The sequence below is a fragment of the Puma concolor genome, chromosome B1 (assembly GCF_028749965.1).
Source record: "Puma concolor isolate L17-30 chromosome B1, mPumCon1.1.hap2, whole genome shotgun sequence".
In the NCBI taxonomy this organism is placed as follows: Eukaryota; Metazoa; Chordata; class Mammalia; order Carnivora; family Felidae; genus Puma; species Puma concolor.
This window is the reverse complement of record NC_141670.1, coordinates 101,603,195-101,625,768: the sequence shown is the minus strand read 5'-3', so window position 1 is coordinate 101,625,768 and position 22,574 is coordinate 101,603,195. Positions and strand designations below refer to the sequence as shown.

General features: G+C 37.6%; 1 long non-coding RNA gene across 1 annotated transcript in view; it reads left to right on the top strand.

Moving 5' to 3' along the window:
- The first annotated feature begins 1,709 nt into the window (after window positions 1-1,709).
- The window catches only part of LOC147581777 (uncharacterized), a 115,359-nt gene continuing 94,494 nt past the window's right edge, over window positions 1,710-22,574 (top strand). The window contains exon 1 of the long non-coding RNA XR_015250240.1: window positions 1,710-2,036. This is a non-coding gene — a long non-coding RNA (uncharacterized LOC147581777). The remainder of the gene's footprint in view (window positions 2,037-22,574) is intronic.

Genomic DNA, 22,574 nt, shown 5'->3' with positions numbered 1-22,574 from the left:
CGTTTTTGTCCCTAAGATACTTATGATGTCATTTAGGCGACCCGAAAAGAAACAGAAAATGTTACTGTGTGACAAGGCACACAGCAGAAGTTCTGTGTCCAGGCCGTGGCGCACTGCAGGTGCATACAGTGCCCTAAAGGGTGTGAAAATGTGCAGAGAATTATTGAGAGAAAATCTGACCTACAAGCTTGCGTTTTGATTTGAGTTTCTCCTTGTGGATGATCATCAGATTTATACAATAACCTCCAAACCCTACATTGTTATTGTTGTGTTTTTAGCTATGTCCCTGACCAGATATAATTCTTTCCCCTTTCAATCCTGATATTTTGTTACTCTGTGATTTAAAATAATCAGTCTAGGGGCTCCTGGGTGGCTCAGCTGGTTAAGCGTCCAACTCTTGATCTCGCCTCAGATCGTGAGTTCGAGCCCTGCATCAGGCTCTGCGCTTACAGTTCGGAGCCTGCTTGGGATTCTCTCTGTCTCCCTCTCTCTCTGCCCCTTTCCCACTCACACTCTCCTTCTCTCTCTTGAAATAAATAAATAAACTTAAAAAAAAATTGGTCTAGGTGCTTCTTTTGTAAAAAACACAAGGCTTAAAGAATAAACAACACTCCCCTTCTTCCCATCCCTATTTGTTATTGCTGTTGTTGACTTTGGTTGAATTTGGTTGAATTTCATAGAACTTAGCCCCACATATGTCAGAGATGGTTTGGGAAATTTTGTGACTCATTTAATAAGTTATTACCTTGGTATTTAACTTCAGTATAATGATCATTACATAAATTAATGCTTCCAAAATTGCTGAGTTTTGGTTAAGTTTAGGTTATGGTAATGTGAATTATGGGAATTAGACATGTTTTATCTTTTATTTTGGTTATCAAAACCATATTGGATTAGCCTGCAGGAAATCTGGTCAATTTTCATGATAAATGTACTTGGTTATATAATTCATAATTCAGTTGCACAGCTGTATAGTCTGGTGTGTTCTCTGAGGCATGTAGCTTTATCTGTAGGTTTGCATCAAGAAAATCTACTGCACTAAGTTTGATTTATATCTCAGAAACACATAAATATGTGCATATTAATTTTGATCATAAAACCAAATTATACACTTCATTTTAAACATTGCATAAATTTTTCCTGAAGTTCACATTCCAGATTTTGAAAGACCACACAAACTTTTGTGGAGGTTTTTTTCACAATATTATTGTAAGGAGTCCCTCGTTTAGAGAAATCTCACTTTTTTTCTGGTCATAGTTCTAATAAAAATGCTCCTTAGTGGGTATTTAAAGTAGGTGTTGGATTTTTTATGGTGAAGAGGCTGGATGGCATAGTGGCTAAGACTATGAGTATTGAAATCACAGGCTATTAAGTATCCCTTTTCTGTTTTCCTAATCGCTGAATGCCACAACATGAACAAAACCAATATATACAAATGCATGTTTTCTTTCGGCCCCATCTGAGATTGAGATAAGGGCAACAGGGGTATGTAGCAATCATTCTAACATGGATCCAAATCCCCAATGAATTTACCATCCTGGCTTAACTTAGAAACAGAATACATTATATTAATAAGGACACAAGATTAATGCGGGTCTTGAAAGTACTGAGGCCACTTGAGTTCAGCGACAATGGATAGATAAAATGACTCTGAAGCTGTGTGGAAGCTGATGGCAGAATTGATTCCGAGAGCTAAGGTAAGTGTGGTAAGGGGGGTTTCCATGAACCTTATTAAAATATACCTCTTAGCCATGAAAAGCCCAGGGCATTCTATGAACTGGAAAAGCCCTGTTCCAACGTGGAGAATATCTATTCCACAGTCACTGAAATACAATTTCTTCATCAAGCTTCAGCAATGTGTAATTCTTAAGGTTTTAGAAGAGAGGCAAAAGAGTGTTTCCAGATGTTTGAAAAATATCATTTTAGGCAGAACATTCAGCAAATGAGTTTTTACTTTGGTTGTGCTTACCTTTGAGGAAGTTCAGAGATTTCAACTTAAATAGTGGATGTGAAGTCCATCTTGAATTCAATTTCACGTGAGTATTAGGTTCTTTTTAATTTCCTCTTTTCTGCATGGTCTAGAAATACGTTCCTTAACCAGCTGGTATATGTCAGGGACAGTGCTGGACCCGGTGAGGAAGCCAGTTGCTAAATATTCCCAATTTCTTGCTTTCTGCTTTATTGTTATTATTCAGGCAATTGTCAACATTCAGAATGATCAAAAATATTTAATGGAGAGGAAGGTGAAATTAATGCTATATTTTTATTCCTTATTAGAATATTAGAATGATTATTTGACAGAGAGACATTATGTCAATTAAATGTCAAATATGTTTTTAAGATTTTATATAGATGTTTACTGTTATATAATCATTTTTGTGAATGGGAACAAGTTAAGGTTACTGGGTAAATACAGAGTAAAATTTATATGAAATGCTTATTTTATGCATATATACAATTATATAGACAATCGAAACCCAAATTTTGGTGTGCTAAATATCCCTTAAGGGTTATGACACCATTAGAACACTGTCTGTGAACTATATTACTAAGTTTCACCCACACCTGAGAATTTTCAGATGTTTTTATTTTATAAATTCATGATTGTTACATTTATCTAGTATAATTTTAAAAGGTAGAGAAATTACAAAAATTTAATTAATAATTTTCAGTAACTTCTTTTGTTATATGCTGTCTCCATTTCTCTCAATATTCTAAGATTGAAGAAACAGTAGATTACTACCTATTCATGCAGAAAACCTTTGCTGGTAAATCAATAGCACAGCTGGCAAAGCTAACGAATGTAGCATTTAAAAATGCTCGTAGAAGTTCAAAATCTATCCCTGGGTCCCAGAGGTGGCTATTTTTGATATAATCAACCCAAACATGAAACTTCAGAACCACTTAAATATCCACTGGTGAAATACATTTGTCTGTACTACAACTTTCACGATTTTTTCTCACGATTGTCTTTCATCACTCATTATTTGCTTCTGACAATGTTCATTTCTTATACTCTCTTTAAAAAGACAAGTTGCTAATTGACCGGCAAGGTAGCTGGCCCTGGTTAAAGCTCTGTTATTGAATTCCTATAGTGGGAGTGAAAACAAAAATAGTGATGGATACCCATGTTATGCCTACAATTAACAGAGTAAACATCTTAATAGGCATAGAAGACACAAACAGATGTTCTAATTGCATGTCTGTGAGAAACTGATGTTTACTGGTTCCACTCTGGCTTGGCCTTTGAGACCTCAGGAAGTTTCCCTCCCAGTGGGGATTTCAGTGATTTATTGATTTCAGTACAATGAATATTTCAGAAACTAGCAGGATTTTTAAGAGGTTAAATACATCCTTACAAAGGTTAGCATTAATTCATGCTTGAAGGGAATGCTTAACTCTGCCTTAACCAGGGTAAGGATGGTCACATTTGCCACATTCCTGCCTAAGTGGGAAGGAACACGGACAGGGTAACAAAAGGATTTCCTAATAGAGAATGTAGAAATAAAACATTAGCACCGATCTTTTTCCCCCTAAGCTAAACAAAAATGAGAGACGTATGAATAATAACAAACTCCTAAAAATTCCTGGTTGAGTAGTCTTGATCAAAATAGTAAAGATATATTTTAGACTTGTATTTAAGACACTCAGACCTGAATAATGTAATACGTTTCAGAAACTTGAAAGGTTTTAAAAGCTTTAAGAAGTGCTTAATTTACCACTCACTTTCTACATTGAATTTACAAATTTATTCTGATGTAATTATTTGGCCAGTGTCTACCAGAAAGAGTCTTAAAAGTAATCAACGGGTACTTTGTATTCTTCTGCTTTCTTTCTTCTTCATCACATTCATGGATATTGATAAGCTGGTATATCCCCATTAGTATTAATAATGATGCTCATTGTTTATCCAGAATACTTATCCAGAATTTACTTCATGCCAGGTACTGTGTAAGTGCTTGAAACAAATTATCTCATTAAAAGAATGCCATTACATCAGATGAATAAGAATGAAACATTGACAGACTGTTATTTTATAATAAATGCAAACTATTTTATCTTCTTAGCTTCTCTTTTAAGTTGTGCTCAATTATTGGCTACCTGACATAGGATCTGGCTACAGGTTTTCTTCTTTCAGAGTAAAAAAATTAACAGATAAGAGTTTTGTGGTGGAACGGGCCTCCCGCTTGAAAATTTCATGGCTGTAGACCAGCAATGGTCATATGTGGCCGTTTGGCACCTGAAGTGTGGCTGGTAGAAAGTGAAGACTTGGGATGCGGAAAATAATTTAAAATATTACCTTAAGATTTTTATATTGATTACATGTGAAAAGAGTAATAATTTAGACATATTGGGTTGAATAAGATATATCATTAAAATAAATTTCACCTGCTTCTTTCTGCTTATGGCTACTCGAGACTTCAAATTTTAATAACCAGAATTACTTACCTCATGAGCACTGTACAGCTTCTCAAATCTTAGAATCAGATTGGATACTGCCAACTTCATTTCCTGTTCCACACTAACTTTTGCATGGTACTTGCTTTTCATCACAGCCGCCACAGATAACCCAGCCTTTCACTAAGGCCATCATTAAAAAAATGTAGTGTGATCTAACATTGAAACTGTGAAACACTTTGATGTAAAAATTCTTATGGTGTCTAATTAATGCCTGTTGAGTATTGCCATAATTTCCTCAAACATTTAAAATACCCAGGATCACCTCTCTGTGTTAAGTGAGGGGCCCTGCTATGCTTTGGCACACTGTTTGGGAGCCATGAACATATGCTATTAGAGACGACAATTTTTAGTTTTGTACATATCTCATAAATAAGTAGAATTATAAGTTCTACCATCTATTCATTAATTTAGTCATTCAAATTTTATCTAAAGTGTGCAAAACACTGAGGGCTACAAACTGGTGATGCAGCAGTGACAACACAGGCAAAATCCCAGCGTGAAGTTCACATTTTTTTCTTTTTTTTTTTTACATTTATGTTTATTTCTATTTTTGAGAGAAAGTGAGAGACAGAGTGTGAGCGGGAGGAGGGGCAGAAAGAGAGGGAGACACAGAATCTGCAGCAGGTTCCAGGCTCTGAGCTGTCAGCACAGAGCCCCATGCAGGGCTTGAACTCATGAACCATGCGATCATGACTTGAGCCAAAGTCGGACGGTTAACCGACTGAGCCACCCAGGCACCCCAAGTTCACATTTTAGTAAACAGAAACAAAGAAACAGATTTTAAAACTCCAAGCAAACAACAAGGTGATTGCAAATCATGATAGGTGCTAACGAAAAAGACATAGCACAGAGCATTGCTGGGGTGAGGGTGGGGGATGGTAACCAGGTGAGGTGGCCATAGAAGACCCCTCTGAGGAGGTAGTTGAACAGACCCCTAACACAGGGAATGGCTAACTAGGAAATAATCTGAATAGAGTGTTGTGGAGGAAGCAACAGCAAAGACCCTGAGGGAGGAAATCACTTGGGGTGTTTGAACTGCAGACAGGAGACATTGTGGTTGAGGAAGGGGAAGGAAGGCTGATGTGAGAACCTGGAGGGGCTGGATCCCACAAGACTCGAGATGATACAGTCATTAGCTTAAGCCTCACTTAGGCAATCTAGCACCTAACAAGTGCCAAGGAAACGTTTGTTGAACTAATGTAGATAGGCAAATGATGGGTGCCAAAAATAGGTACGGGGCCCAGCCTAAAAAAATAAGAATAAAAACCTGAGCACAGAGAACTTTATCTTATCATTCAGGCCCAGAATATGCCTCAATCAGGCTTTTTTGGCCTGCACGCCTAAAATGTCAGAATTATCTTCTAGTTCCAGACTATTCCTACTTTGCGGCTGGCCTGTCTTGTCTACCACAAACTACTTCCCTCTTTGAACTTCAATTTCTACTCCAGGCATAGATTAAAGTTATCATTCCTAGCAACCCAAGCAGTATGCTGCTTCTGGTTTCTAGTTTCTAGTGAACTAACCATTTCCCCTTTTATAACTACCTCTTACTGCTCAGCTTTCTATGTTTCTTTTTGATTGATTCAGTCTTGTATTCTTTTAGAAGTACCCTTGATTTATTCCAGGAAAGACAAATGACCAATAATTTATTTTCTCATTTGCGATTAGTCCCAGGTATGATACATATATGGAGTTGTAGGGTTTGGGAGGTTTCATATGGGGACCAGCCAAGACTAAATTCCTGTTGCTTGGGGAATTACCTTGATTCAGTACCTTCAGGTACACTCCCAGACAGATCATTTCAGAGCTCATGAAACACCGACAAACTAAATGAAGATGTTTGAATGACAAAGTGTATTAAATAGATTTCAAATTTACAGCAGTAGCAAAGGAAAGGGGACTGAATAGATTAACACGCTTATGATAGGGAGCAAGCAGGTAGAAAGCCCATATCACCCAAGTCCTGGGTTATGTCACATTCACATGCTCTGGGCTTCCCTGCTAAGAGTGCAGTTACAAGAACAAGGTGAGTTATGGCCAGAATAGTGCCCCCCTACCCCCACCCCCCCGCCAACCAAGATGTTCATGTTCTAATCCCCTGAACCTGTGACTATGTTGTCTTACTTGGAAAAAGAGATTTTGCAGATGTGATTGTGTTAAGGACCATGAGGTGGGGAGGTTATTCTGGATTCTCTAGATGAACCTAATCTAATCACAAGTATACTTAAATATTAGAGAACATTTCCTGGCTACAGAGAGAGACGTGAGGAGGAAGTTAGGGTCAGATAGATGTGATGTTTCTTGCTGACTCTGAAGATGAAAATGGAAACCACTAGCTAGGGAAGGCTAGTGGACTCAAGAAGCTAGAAAAGACACAGGAATGGATTTTCCTCCGGGCCTTTGGAAAAGAATGCCATCCAATGAACACCATGAGTTTTCCCCTGTGAAATTCATGCCAGACTTCTAACCTACAGTACTGTCAGGTGATAAATTTGTGTTGTTTTAAGCCACTACATGTGTGGCACTTTTTTATGGCTATAGGAAACTAATACAGGAAGGAGAGTCAAGGGGCTGGGCAGGTGAAAGTTGCCTTAAGCCAAAGCACACTTTTGTACCAGAGACATGCCAGACCAAGGGTGCTGGCTAGAATCTGGCCACAGTTGCACCTCACTATACAGCTAGAGCTTTTCTTTCCGTTCTGCAAGCAGAGTACAACTGGGGAACGGATTGGTGGCTGTACCCGAGATACCATAGCTGTCTGTTCAAAGTGGCATGAACCGTAACTTATGAATATTTAAGGTTTCTTGGTTTGCCTATTCATTTCCATCTAAAAATCAAAGTCATTTGCTTCATTGTTTTTGCCTATATTAAACACCATATATTCCATTTATTTAATCCAACTTCATTTTTTGTTAAGCTTATTTATTTATCTTGAGAGAGAGAGCAGGGGAAAGGCAGAGACAGAGAGAGAGAGAGAGAGAGAGAGAATTCCAAGCAGACTCCACGCTGTCATCATGAAGGTGGACATGGGGCTCCAACTCATGGACTGTGAGATCATGACTTGAGCTGAAATCAAGAGTCAGACGTTTGACATACTGAGCCACCCAGGCAAACCATTTAATCCACCTTTAATATGCTTTACTGACGGACTTACCTTTGACATTGTTTGTGAGTCTTATCCATTCTATTCTTTCCTGACTTCTATAGTTGTAATGACTACTCCCAAAGAATGCAGTAAATGCATATTAAGAATCCCACAAAAGGCAGTCTTCCAGGAGCATCTGGGTGGCTCAGTCAGTTTAAGTGTCCGACCTCAGCTCAGGTCATGATCTCGCACTCCGTGAGTTGGAGCCCTGCGTCAGGCTCTGTGCTGACAGCTTGGAGCCTAGGCTCTGCTTCGGATTCTGTCTCCCTCTGTCTCTGCCCCTCCCCCACTCATGCTCTGTCTCTCTCTGTCTCTCAAAAATAAATAAATGTTAAAAAAAAAAAAAGGCAGTTCTCCACAGGTGTGAATGAGTTGAATGTGTTTAGTTGTGTCCCTGTTGTTGAATATAGTCAAGGATGACTCACTACCTTGATGAACCTCACCTTTGCCTCATATTTCCAGTGAACCTGAGGTGATCGTCCTAGAGAATTTTCTAGCACCTCAAGTTAAGCAGACTTGAAATAGATGTGCAGGTTTTTCCAGTAGAGAATTTGTAAGTTCTCTGTTTACAGTCTAACGGTGAGCTAAAATATTTAGTTATCCCGATACATTGGTGAAGGCTTTGTGTACAAGGACAGATTATATCTGTAAACATTTGGTATATTTCTAATGTGGGCTTAAGAGATCACATACTATGATTATTGTAAAAGAAGTAAAAGCAGTTTAAAACTATATCTGGCTTTTGTTTCAAGTTTTAAATATTAAAAATAAACAACAGATCATTATAGTCTCAAAGTAACTACAGATCAAAGAGGCTATTATCTATTTAACTAGTTTAGAATAATGTGGTTTCTGATAAAATTTTGAATTCATAATTAGAGAGCAGATTACTTTGATTATGTAATCCCAAACATTGCTATTAAGTGATTGGGTTTGTCTTGACTTTTCTTCTTTTTCAAGTCGTTTATGGCGGCTGGAGATGGTCTGAAAGACGAAGTTTCTCCTGACACAAAAAAGAATCAGTTATACAAGGAACTTCAGTGTTCATTGATAGATGGTTGGATAAAGAAAATGTGGTATATATATACAATGGAATATTACTCAGCAAGAATGAGATCTTGTCATTTGCTACAACATGGATGGATCTAGAGACCACTCTGCTAAGTGAGATAACTCAGACAGAGAAAGACAAATACTGTAGGACTTCACTTGTATGTGGAATCTGAAAAACAAAGTGGTGGTTGCCAGAGGGGTGGGGAGGGAGGGGAGTGGTCACAATGGGTGAGAGGGTAGTGGGACACACAAGAGTGTAGTTATGGAATGAATAAGTCGTGGGGATGACAGGTACAACATAGGGAATATAGTCAGCGGTAGTATAATTGCATGGATGGTGACAAATGTAGCCACACTTGTGGTAAGCGCAGAATAACACACAGAGTTATTGAATCACTATGTCGTACACTGATGCAGCACTGTGTGTCAAGGATACTTCAATTTAAGAAAAAGGAAAATTAATGTTCTCTTGAATCAAAATATTTGTGGGAAGGCAGGTGAAACTAGGCTTCTTATTTCAGTAATCCTTGGTTAGTGGGAAGTATGACCTATTTCTGAAGGGTAGGAATCACTTTGCATTAGAAAAATTTAGTTTATTAAGTCCGTATTTTCATTTAGAAGTTCTCCCTTTCTCAGTTTGTATGTGAAGAATGAGAAGGCATTATTAATATTTATTTATCTCTGCTAGGTTTTGTATCCTGATCCAGAAGTCGATGGCATATTAAGCTTTCTTCGGTTATATAGGAACTATTAAATATGCCAGTTTTTTCCCTAAAAGTCAGCCTCTACCAAGTAGTTTTCTTAAGAAATTGATCAGTGACTAATATAATAAAAGTGTTTTCTTTGGGTTGGAAACATTCAGTTAAACTATTCAATTTCACAGGAAGAAAAAAGTTTTTAAACAAATGCTATAATAATTGAACCGGATAAGTATTAATTTGATTCAGATTTATTAAGATCAGCCAAGCAAACACTATTTGCTAGTCTGTCACATGAGGCTTAGCATTGAGCTTTCCGTTCATGTTGTCACCAGGTTGTAATTTTCTCAGAGATCAGTTCTTAGAGAATTAAATAAAGGCCATTTTAGTAATTAGCCCATGAAGGTGTTAAAATTGTCTTATGGCCCATTAGTTACACTTCGATGTTGCCAGCGTCTATGAAATAAACCAAGATTTAAGCAGCAGAGGGGAAAGATTATTGTAATGGAGACTCTAGCTACTGAGAATTAGAAGAGATGACGAAAAGTCATTATGAGCTTATTTAATAAGTTTATAACATAAAATCTGAAAATTATTTTAAAATGTCATTTTGGCATTTTTTATTAAGAAATGGTATGGGAGGGGAAACTGGGTGGTTCAGTCGGTTGAGCGTTTGACTTTGGCTCAGGTCATGGTCTCCCGGCGCGTTCGGCCGTGTCTGGCTAGCTGCTGCCAGCACAGAGCCCGCTTCAGATCCTGTGTTCCCCTGTCTGCCCCTCCCCCATTTGAGCTCTCTCTCTTTCTCAAAAATAAATAAACGCTTTAAAAAATGGGGTGGGAAATAAGAAGAATAGATTGAACTTTAACCAATGCACAAGCAGATGCAGTGTGCACGTGTGCACACCCCCACTCCAAATAAACAACACACATAACCAAATTCAGTGCAAGTATCTATCTCTACACTATTATTAAGCTTGGGATCATTTACAATTTTTTTTTTTTTTTTGGAGTATGAGCTTTAGTTTAAGGTTCAGATTTAGGATTCTAAAATCTAGAATTTACAGTTAGCTCTTTCATTAGAAAAAGTCAGAATTCTCCATCTTGCCTAGAGCAATTGTTGCTCAAACGGGATTGAGTTCAACTCCACATAAGGGGCTGCAGATGTGGCTCTTGGGAATAGTGAGCACCGTCGCCAGCAGCTTGCACGGCTTCCTCCTCTCACCTTAGTTTGGAACAATGGGGGGATAGGTGGGAGCCATTTGGGACTCTGGAGTCTTACGTAGCGAGTGGAAAAAGAGAAGAACCAAGTCCCAGAGCTTCTATATACTCTGCTGTCCCTTGCATCTGTTTCATACCTCTAGTCCATGTTGTATGGACCAATGCAGTAGGATCTCAGATCATCTCCTGACTCCTGCTCTTCCTAATACACACCACAACCGAAGTCTTCCTGATTGAAGCTCCAAGATTATTTTTCTCCTGTTCCAAAAATATCTTCAATACTCTTTATGTTCTGAATGGACTTAAATTGATATCTGACTTTTAAGGCATCTATAGTAAGAATTTTCCCCCTATTCCCAGTCATCATGCCCTTGATGTGTGCTCTCTGGTCTTTCAGGTATGTGAAGAGAGTGAATTGGTAGAAAATTCCTCAACTAACATAAATACATTGGGATTACCACTGATGTGACACAAGTGTGGAGTTATATGGAAATGAATTTCCATCAAATGAATTTCCACCCAATGTTTTAGTGAATTTGTGTATGGTGTTATTATTATCAATTCTCTAATGTGCTATCTGAATTTACCTGTTGTGTTTGCATTACACATATAATGCGAGATCCTCTCTTTTACTGTCCATTATGGAGCAGCATCGTGGGAAAACTCTCAGGAGATTCATTGTAATGACAGAGCAGATAACTCTTGACTCCTGTTTCTTACTCATTTATTGAGTGTTCTTATGGTGTCTTTAAAAATCTAAAGGTCTGATAGTGTCTTGACTCTGTAGGACATCTATTGTCTACTGTCGGAATCTACCGTCTGCTGAGAAAAGAGGTGGTCGCCCAGAACTACATCGGCAACAGTTACTTCTGAAAGAGCTACCACGTATCTAAATGGGATCTTATCAGGCCTGATAAAAAGGCAACTTTCAGAATTTAAGATCTTTATGTCCTAATATTGCCACTCTAGGCTGTGTGGTCTTGAGCAATCCCTGAATCTCAGTTTCCATCTTTGAAAGAGTAAACTGAAAACCAGGGTTAAAGAGATATTTAAGTAAACATGTTTGAATAAAAAAAGAACTTTGCCAATATCTTTTTTTTTTTTTTTTTTTTTTTTGAGAACTAGCATAAGTCACATGCATGGAATGAGAAGTAGCATGCGGTGAAGGAATTTGTATTTTGGCATACATGGGGACAGATGTTGATGATTGAGATCCCAGTTGAAAAAAAAAAAAAAGAAAACAAACTCTAAAAAAAGATTCTTTATGTAGATTCACAAATTCCTTGCAATCATTTAATTCTAGTTCAACACTTTCACAGTTGGGGAGAAGTGGCATGGAAAATTTAGTAACAGCCAAGGGTTGAGAATGGAGATTATAAAAATAGATGTTACTGTTCTGAAATTACAAATATTATTTCTCTCATTCTGAAAATAGGTCAAAGATACTTTTATTTTTATTTTTTTTTTAATTTTTTTTCAACGTTTTTATTTATTTATGGGACAGACAGAGACAGAGCATGAACGGGGGAGGGGCAGAGAGAGAGGGAGACACAGAATGGGAAACAGGCTCCAGGCTCCGAGCCATCAGCCCAGAGCCTGACGCGGGGCTCGAACTCACGGACCGTGAGATCGTGACCTGGCTGAAGTCGGACGCTTAACCGACTGCGCCACCCAGGCGCCCCCAAAGATACTTTTAAATGTAACCTATTTTATGGGGACTGCCTGATAAGTCATGCTATAATGCAAATGTTTAGACTTTTTATCAAAATAAATGATAAAAGACAAGCTTCTGTTTTGAAGTGTCTATTAGATATTTAGATATACTGCTTTCAATTTTTTTTCAAATCTAGTTGATCTTCCAGCAAAAGATGTAAGTATGTAAGTATTTAGCACCTGCTAGGTATTTTGTATGATACCAGGTGGGATGAAGGATAATGACTCTTTATCCTTATACAATTATATCTAGATATAATTTAGTAAAAATTGCACCTAAGTGCCACTTCTCCAGAAAACACAGCCTGTGGTGAAGCTTCTGTGCTAATGTTTTCTTGGAGGGATATAATCCCAAGGGAAGCAAAGAGAGAGGGAAAAATGGATGTGAGTCAGAGAACGAGGGAAAGTATATACAAATATTCCATTACTATGCTGGTCAAAGCTTAACAAGAAAAGACTGCATAAACAGGGTGGCTTTGGAGAAGGGGCATTGTGCACTGGAAAAGTCATGAGGGAAGGTAGAACTGAGAGAATTTATTTGCTGGCCCTTCTCCTTTCCTACCTGCCCCCCTCCCCCTTTGTCTTGAATTCCTTGCACGTCCAAGTCCTGTTCCCTTGCCTGTGTGTGCAGCTCCCAGATCAGCTGGGGTCTCCATGAGCCCCACTGTGTAGGACTTAGGTGCTAGGGATTGTTTGACTCCAACTGTCCAGGTGTGCAGGCGGCCATGTTGCTGGAAGATGAGGCGATGTTGAGGCAAGGTGTCCAGACTTTCAACTGTGGGGAAGCAGGGTGAGTGGCAGAGGCGAGAGTGGCAAAGGGTGCAGATGAGAATGGTCTGATCCGGGGAGATGCATAAACTGGGACTAATACAAGTAATAGTTACTGTTGGAGGATTGTTCAACAAAGTGCCGTAAGTGTTCAGAGAATCAAGAGATCACTGGCTCTTTTGGAATTGTTTTTGAACCTTTATTTTAAGAAAGAGGAGGAAATAGATATTGAAAGTGTGCCTGTGCTATGCCAAGACTAATTTTTTTTTTTTTGAGAAAGTGGGAATAAAGACCGGATACACAAACTTTGTAGCAGAGAATAAGACATAGTCAAAAAGAAACTAAGAAGACTTGGGAGAGTGAAGGGTCATGTATTCAGAATACTAAAATGGACTTAATCACACTTAAATAAAAGTTTGTACAAATGGCCTTATAATTCATGGTTCTGGTGTCAAGAAGGAAAAAGAAAGCCTTTTATTACTTTGATGGTCCCTCTTATGACCTTCCAGAGAAAAAATATAAAATCAACCAAAAATAAATTACTCATTTTCAAGCATGATGCTGAACAGAAATAGCTAGCTTTTTATGATTTATTTACATGCTTATCTAGCTCACAGAAAACATTTTGGTTACTTTCTTACTGTTCTAAAAGGATAGAAAAGCATTAGTAGATTTTTTTTTTTTTTAATCGTGAGTTCAAAGAACTGCATAAGGGGCCTTTGGAGAGAAAGATCCAGAGACCCAGGCAATGTTATAAGTACATAATTAATAAAATTGATCCTATAGTATAAAACTAAGAGAAATCGTAAGTTTTGTCTTTTTATTTTAGGCTCTCTTTTTTATTCCCAGAGATTTCTATATGCTACCCTCTAGGAGACAGTATGCTTCTCTAAGGGCAATGTGTTGCTTGCTGTTGAAACACACAGCAAAATCTGTATAAAAATCATTTTATGTAGAGAAGTAGAAAATTCGCCCTTTAAAGAAAACTGGTAAAACCAGTTGCGAATGCCAACAGGAATAGAAACCTGAGATTTCCGTGAGTTCCGTGTCTAGCGAAGTGGCCTTACAGGTTGAGGCAGGGCTGGCTTGGGCATGGAGCATGCCTGGCAGGCAGCCCGAAGTTGCCCGTCTTGGCCAATAGCATGATTCTCTTTCTATAGCGAGTTTTGGGTAACAGTTATTGATCTGATTATCTGTGGTTGCTGCCTCTCAGGGAATTCTGCTTCTTTTACACGTCTATTTATTTTTGAAAGACACACAGAGTGTAGGTGGGGGAGGGGCAGAGAGAGAGAGAGAGAAAGAGAGAGAGAGACAGAATCCAAAACAGGCTCTAGGCTCTGAGCTGTCAGTGAAGAGCCCAACACAGGGCTTGAACTCACAAACCTCGAGATCATGACCTGAGCTGAGATCAAGAGTTGGACCCTTAACCAACTGAGCCACCCAAGGGCCCCAAAGGAATTCCGCTTTTCTTGAACTTCTTATAAATCCTCTGTAAGATTATCTTTACTAAACTGAAAACCAAAGTTCAGTAGTTATTCATCCTTTTCTGTCTCCATAACATTCACATGAGCAACACACACTGGGGTGAAGAGGAGGGTGACATGGGCCCCTTAGAGTAGCAGCTTAGAGTTTTGGGGCTTCATGCTTTATGTGACAAACCTTCCTAACTATTGTGGTCATTCTTTTCAACCCTTCCTAATTGAGCATTTGTGTTGTAAAAAAATCAAAGAAACTCTTCAAGATTGTGTAGCATAACCTTTGCCAGTTCTGAATATAGTAAAGCTAAATGCCTCTGAAGCTTTCAAACACATAAAACAAAGTCTGTACGTAACCTCCATACTGCTGAGGCAGGCTGTTTGTTGAATACTTTTTCATAGGATTTGTCTCATTCTGTAATGTGACTATAGCCATTCTAAAGCAATCATCTTGTTGCCTCTGTTGGGTTCTTCTAGCGTTTTTGAAGCTCAAGTTCTCAGTCAGTAGCACGAGTAACTCTACTGTCAATAGAACTCAACAAATATTAATGTGGCAAGTTTTACCCAGTTTGGATAAGCAAGATATTTTGCAATCTCTAAAAACTCATTAGCATTCCTGATACAGTAAACCTTGGTTTGTGAGCATAATTCATTCCAGAAACACGCTTCAATCCAAAGCACTTGTATATCAAAGTAAATTTCAAGAACCATTGGCTCAGTTGTGATCATGTGGCATTCAGTGCCACAAACTACTTGTATGGCAAGGCATGGCTCATTTATCAAGTTAAAATTTATTAGAAAATTTGTTTGTCTTGTGGAACACTCACAGAGCAAGTTACTAACAATCCAAGGTTTTACTGTATTGGTTTCTTAGGACAAAAATACTCAACATCGTTGACTTTCACTACACATGTAATTCCCACAAGCATGTATGTCCAATATCCAATTCATTACTATAAACATTTGTTGAACATCTTATTTGACCTGACATTAGGTCCAGGCACATGAAGATAACTAAGTTAAAAACAAAAAGGAGACAGAAAATCTACAGGAGACAAAAAGAACCAAAATAAGATAAAGCGCAACCTTCTTTTAATGTAAGGGCAAAGATTCTAGAGACATCATTAGACCTTGAAGGCATTATAATATTTTAACACAATCGTTTCTGAGCCTCAGATAGCAAGGAAACTTAATCTTCTTTAGGCATGCTTAAGAGGGCATGGAACACAAATATATACACATGGAAAAATTCACCAAGTTGTGTACAAAAGCTCTATGTACTTTTTTGTATGTAAATTGTAATTCGATTAGAAGAAGGAAATATAGAAGTGCGTATTACACTACATTCAGCATCATTTAAAAAAATGTGGGATTCCTTGGATAATCCGTCACCTGCTCACCCACCTACTGAGAATATTTGTCAACTCTGGGTTCTATATAGCTCAGGCTTTCTGTGTTATAATGCATAGTCTGCATCGGTATAATATTCTTTGGTTAATTCATCGTTGCTTTTGGTGAATACTTTAGCTTCTTAAGCATTATCATTGAATACCTCCTCATTTGCCTAATGTTTTTAAATGTGCATGACATAATTCTCATACCATATTAGTATCACATTCTTTAGTCTCATGCAAGAGACTAAGTGCTATAATTATAAAAAGACATTCATATTCTATTGTGCTTTGGGAATTTTCTAGAACAGTGGACTAGGCCAGAGCAATTCTCCACAGTGGCCACAAATCTAGAACAATATTCTGGTTGACTCTGGGGTTGCTTATTTCTATTTTGAACATTATGAAACATCTTCCTAAACAATAGGTAGACAAATTGCTTTTGTGGTCAGAAAGCCTGTAGTTAGATATAAGGCAGGCTAAGAATGTGAATTTATTCAGTTTGGAGAAGGCATAGAGATAATGTCAACTTTAATTCCTGTTTTTTTCCAAACACAGAGAATAGGCCAAAGGTCATGAGTGGAAATTAAAGAAAAATGGAAAACAGATGTTAGGAAGCTCACTACAGGAATGGAAACACAAGCAGCACTGAATATTATTAAAGAAAAAAAAAAGACCACTGCTTTAAAAAAAAATAAAAACCTCAGAAAGTGAGATCTTATGAAAATTCTATTTTCATAATGATATGTTTAAAAGAGTTTGACTTCTTAATGTTTTACTAAAGTGTTTTGATTATATATAGTCTCATATCTAGAGGTACACTTTGGGAGCAAAAAAAGATCTTAAAATCCCCCACTATGAACTCCACCTAAAAAGATGATGCCTGGAAAGCAGTTTCTTCTCAAAAACTGAAAATACAGGTGCTCCCCCCATCCTTTCCCGTGCCCTCTGTATCAGACTTTAACAAAGAAAGTTTTTCTTTTTTTCAATTGACAGTGGTTGTTCTTTTTCAAAATACATCTATTCTTAAATTATCTATTAGGACACTTGAATATGTTTCCTTGGCATTAATAAGACCTGTGCAGATTTACTATGGTGAGAAATTGGTAATTAGGTAGAAATTCAGTTTAGATTATAAAACACATGAAAATGATTCTTGAGTAGATGGCTTACTTTTTTTTTTATTTGAAGAGGATCTATGTGTTTTGACATGTTTTGACTTTTATATATTATATTCAGCTAAAATAAAGGAAGATATTGCAAGATCAACAAAAATACATAAATGTATATATGATGTCTTATAAACACACACACAATGGACGTCTAGAGTCTGTCCTCAAACTTTTTCCCTTGTAATCTTTTCGACATTCAGAAAAGATATGTAAAAATGAAAAAGAGGTACTGTAACATGATTAAAAAGCAATTCCTAACACTTAAAAGACCGCAAAAAAAATTAAGAGAAATTATTTTAAATACATATTCCTCAGCATATCTTTTGACCCGAAAGCCCCCCACTGATGATTTTCTTATGTGCCTATGTATTTGTTTAGTTTAGTATTAACCAGTTGACTAAACATTGACAAAGAGGAGTTGGCATGCATATGCAGTAGGTATGTAATTAAGAGGATGTAATTAAGGATCGTTGCTGGATGCACTTACATTAGAGATGTAATTATGAAGAAAGAAGAGTCAGTGCGGTAGCCAAGGCATGAATGCCAAAGTGAACTTGGAAACCCAGAAACTAAAATGAGTTCCTTTGCAGGGGTCGTGTCCATAGTCATCCTGGCCCAGTGCTGTAAGGGCAATGGTAACAGTGGGATAAGGAAGAGGCTGCAAGCCACCGTGTCCAGACCCACTGGCCTGTAGCAAATTATTCCCTCGTCCTTTTTTGTTCTCATCCTACTCTGCCAAACGAAATCCATGGCATACCATTTTTATGTGCAGTTTTATTTTCTTATAAGTAGACACATTAACATGATGGGTTTAACCATAGTTCATCTTATTTATGAGCCTCTGGTTAAATGTTAATAGCCTGAAGTCAAGTATCAAACACAAGAATTTAGAGCTAAAGACCTTGCAAGCTGTACTTACTGACTACACAACAGGATCTCTATCCAGTCAGTCCTGTTTCTTCAGCTGTTTTAATATTATCAACAATGAACACTTAGCATGCTTATTAAATGCCTGGCATGGTTGTAAGTGCTTTAGATCTGTTAACTCATTTAATTCCCATGGTAATCACATAAGGCAGCTATTAATATTATCATTTCCATTTTAAATTTGAGAGAATGCTTAGGCACAGAGAGGTTAAGTAATTTGCCCAAGGCCACACAGCTAATGATGGCAGAGCTGGATATGACTGTGGGTCCTGTGCTCTTAACCACCCTATCACCATCTGTGCCTTTCCACAATTTCTGGATAAACAATTTTATGACCATCTTTTATTGTTGGAAGTAGTCAACATTATTGAATTGGAAGAGTGCTGAGTTGTTCATGCTGTATAGATGATGATGGGGAGTTTTATCCAACTCTATAAGCCTGTTTTAAGTGTTGAATGTACAGCTTGTACCATGCCACCTATCATTAGACATACTAATCTAATCTAATATCACCATGTAAATTCATCGTCATCCTGTCTGGAGTGTGAATAACTCACAGTCTCAGCCTTAGCAAGATAAACTGATTCTTAATAAAAGAAGACAAGATTAAGTTGGAAGACTAATTAAAAAGAAGGAAGCTGATCTCATGCCCAATAAATTTCTAGTTTTGTCTGTTTGGAAAACATCCAAAGGGTTAATCTATGTGGTTCACTGAAGAGAAATGAAAATTCAGGACTGGTGGGAAATGAGATAAGGTGAAAAGAAAGGAGACACAAAATACAAAATAGAAAAGACTTTACGGAAGTAACTCCTCTTCCCTCACATTATACAGTCTTCATATATAGGAAAAGGTTAACTTCAGAGCCATCCTGTCCTGCATATCAGTTATCTTTATTATTAAGACACAACAACTTTATTTCATAATCATTTTCTTCCGGCCAACCAGCTGTGGTTACTCAAGGCAGATTAACTAGAACCTGATGGATTTCAGCCCCTGTTCAGCAGTGCCAGCCAAATACTATAATTACACAGGATGCAGGCTGAGATAATGTGGACCTTGTACTTAGAGATAGTCCTAGATAAGTTGAATTGTCAGTTTTGCAGGTTAGGCTTTTCAATTACTGGTGCTGTATCTGTGAAGAGAAAGAAAGAAAGAAAGAAAGAAAGAAAGAAAGAAAGAAAGAAAGAAAGAAAAGAAAAGAAAAGAAAGAAGGAAGGAAAGAGCGAAGAGGGAGGGAGGAAGGAGAAAGAACAAACTCTCATCATTTTAGCTGTTCTGAAAGAAGGTATCTAATAGACTGACTTCAAGAGATAGGAATAGATTCACCATGGTAGATCTTAAAAAGCTGTATGGAGGATGTGCCTGTGCTGAAGTGAATGTAATTTCTGTCTTTTCTGAGCCTGTATATTCTGTGGGTATGGCGTGAGAGCCTCTCCATTCGGCAGTTTGCGGTACACTGCTGATGTTATGAAATTTACATTAAATTGGAAAAACAGTCCTTGTCATACTTTATCCTTTTGGAGGAAATGGATTTCCTTAATAAGAGCACTGCTTTATTTCCCCTAAGAATTCAGATAGGGAACACATTCCTGAATGGCATTCTACCAAATAGAGAGACTGCAAGGGAATGGCTTATTATTCTAAAAATTTTAATGACCCAGAAGCAAAATATTTTTGGTCTTTATATTATAGACATAAATTCTTAAATTCGGACATCAAGTGCCAAGACCTCTGAGATATGACTGTTGGAAATCAACCAAAGATGAGGGATCCAGAGTGCACTTATTAATGGTTAATGGATAAATCCCTAAATCATTTGGTTATTATTAACTAGTTCAAAATGTCTCACTTCTAGGTCCTTGTAACCATATCAAACTATCCCAAAGTTCCTTGCTTTAATAAACATAAGTTAAATGTGAAAATATTTTATGTATTTTATTATTTTTTGTTTATTTTGAGAGAGATTGCGTGCACGTGCAAGTGGGGGAGGGACAGAGAGAGAGGAAGAGAGAGAATTCCAAGCAAATCCCATGCTGTCAGGGCAGAGCTTGAGGCAAGGCTCCAACTCACGAACTGTGAGATCGTGACCTGAGCCAAAATCAAGAGTTGGACCCTCAACTGACTGAGCCATTCAGGTGCCCATGTGTATTTTATATATATCAAATATATTTATTTTATATATCAAAAGTTGTGCCATACTTTCATTTCAGTTTAATGCTTTACGAAGCTCTGTATAGGCAAATGTCTGTACCTTTGCCCATGGGCATTCTTTTTTCAGGGATATCTTTGTTCCTACCCACTTTCTCCTAGTAAGTGCCTATTCATCATCCAAAGCCTGCATCAGGACTCCACTTCATCCTGGGCATTTTCAATCACCATATCCCTTTTCCTTTTTTCCAGTAATTAATTTCTCCTTCACTTTTGGGTTCACAATATAATATTCCTCTGAATATCTTGTGTATCACTTCTCCTCCTTCTTGTCCTCCTCCTACTCCTTCTCAGTTAATAGGCCATTTCTCCAGCTAGAGCGCTTCAATGACATAGAGGCTTATTTGTCTTTTTTTAAAAAATTCTCTTAACATTTATTTATTTTTGAGAGATGGAGAGACAGAGAGAGAGACAGAGCATGAGAGAGAGAGGGCAGAGAGAGAGGGAGACACAGAATCTGAAGCAGGCCCTGGGCTATGAGGTGTGAGCACAGGGCCCAATGCTGGGCTCGAACTCACGAACCATTCATGACCTGAACCGAAGTTGGATGCTTAACAGACTGAGCCATCCAGGCGCTCCTATTTGTCTTTGATCACTGACACAAAAGAACCAGGAGCATGGTTGGCATTTAACAAATGTTTGTTGAATGCATGGGTGCATGAGTAAACAGTAAAACAAGTCATTCTGAAGAAAGAGGTTAGTCTTCAGGACTGAGCAAGATTGTGTTTTCTGACATGTAAAGTCAATTGTAGCATAAAAGGCAACTGAAAAATGACATTCCTCTTGCGAGTATAATAAAACCATCTTATTCTTCATTCTTCATGAAGAAGAAGAAAACTCCTCTAATCTTTGCTGAGGAATCTGTAAAAGAAGCATTTCTAGCTTCTTTTCACCTCCTCATTCACTGCCCTCCATTGATTATTGAAAATAGAGAAGAAACAAAGCCAAGTTGGCTCCATGTTTTCTGGGTCTTCCCAATATTTCTGCTGCTTTGCTTTCCACTCTCTGGCAGCCCAACAGGAAAAGCCTGCACTTTTGTTGGGGGAGGGGAGAATATTTTTAATGCAGGAGTTATTTATTACACCCGCAGAAGAATGTGACTTATCATTTAACAAAGTTTATCTTTATTGGTAACAAAGGTGCTTTTTGACCTTCCATTTATCTGACTCATATGTCCATCTTTTCTAAGTACCCTAAATCAGTTAAATATTTGTTGCTTTCCTCCCAAATAACTCCAGTACAATGTCTCTAGTTATGCATTCCCAGAATATTGTGGAATTATAATATTTCAGTGAACTCTTATTATCAATGCTGAACTTACTTTAAAATTAGCATTTGAAGCACAAAGTTAAAGCAGAGATACCAAGTAATCTTATTTCCTCCAGAGATTATTTCAAAATCATTCAAAACATATCTCTTTTTTCTCACAGAGTAACATCAGACTTGTGAAGGTCTAAACCCTCATCCAATACAAGTATTGAATATAACCCATCTTCTGTTTGATTAGGCCATATTGTTTCAGCCTGAATCCAGTAACAGGAAACTCAGTAACTCTTGGGACTTCCTGTTTGTTTGTTGGATAACTCCAAGAATAAGTGAATACATTATTTTATTAAACAAAAATTTGCTTCTTTGGAAATTTTATTTGTTTTACTCTCTGGTGGAATAAAAGAAAATCCATAAATATTTTTTCCATGATAAATCTTTAGATTTTTAACGTATTCCCTTGAAATCAAAGACCATATGTCTTTTATCCATATACTCCCTTTAATGCCTAATACGAATAAAACAAACATCTTTTGAGCACCAGGCACTGTGCCTGGTGTTGGTCAAAAAAAAAAAAAAAAAAAAAAAGAATAGGACATGGTTCCTTTCCCTTGAAAGGCAAACATGTACATGTAAAGAAATTCTTACAAGCCATTGTGTAATTTGCTGTAATGAAAACATACACAAAATGCAGAGGATTTCAAGAAAAAGGATATCAAATACTGCACAGGACAAGGCCTCAGGAGAAAGGATATTGTGTGAATCTTAAAAGATAACTTTTCCAAGCAAGAAAAGAAGGGAGGAATTTTCCAGTTAGCAAAATCAGCATGAACAAAGCCACAGAGGTAAGAAAGTTCAAAGCACATGGAGTGAATGTAAGTGTTTGAAGAGGCTGAAGCTTGGGTGAATGTGTGGAAAGCGGCAGATGAGCTTAAAAGTGAAGGTGTGCAGAGTACGATGGCTTCTCATACCTGCTAAAGATATGGATGTTGATCTTATAGGTGAAGGAATGCCATTTTGCATAGAAAAGTGGCTATATTAAATATTTTAGTAGAACCACATAAGCTGTTGTAAAATG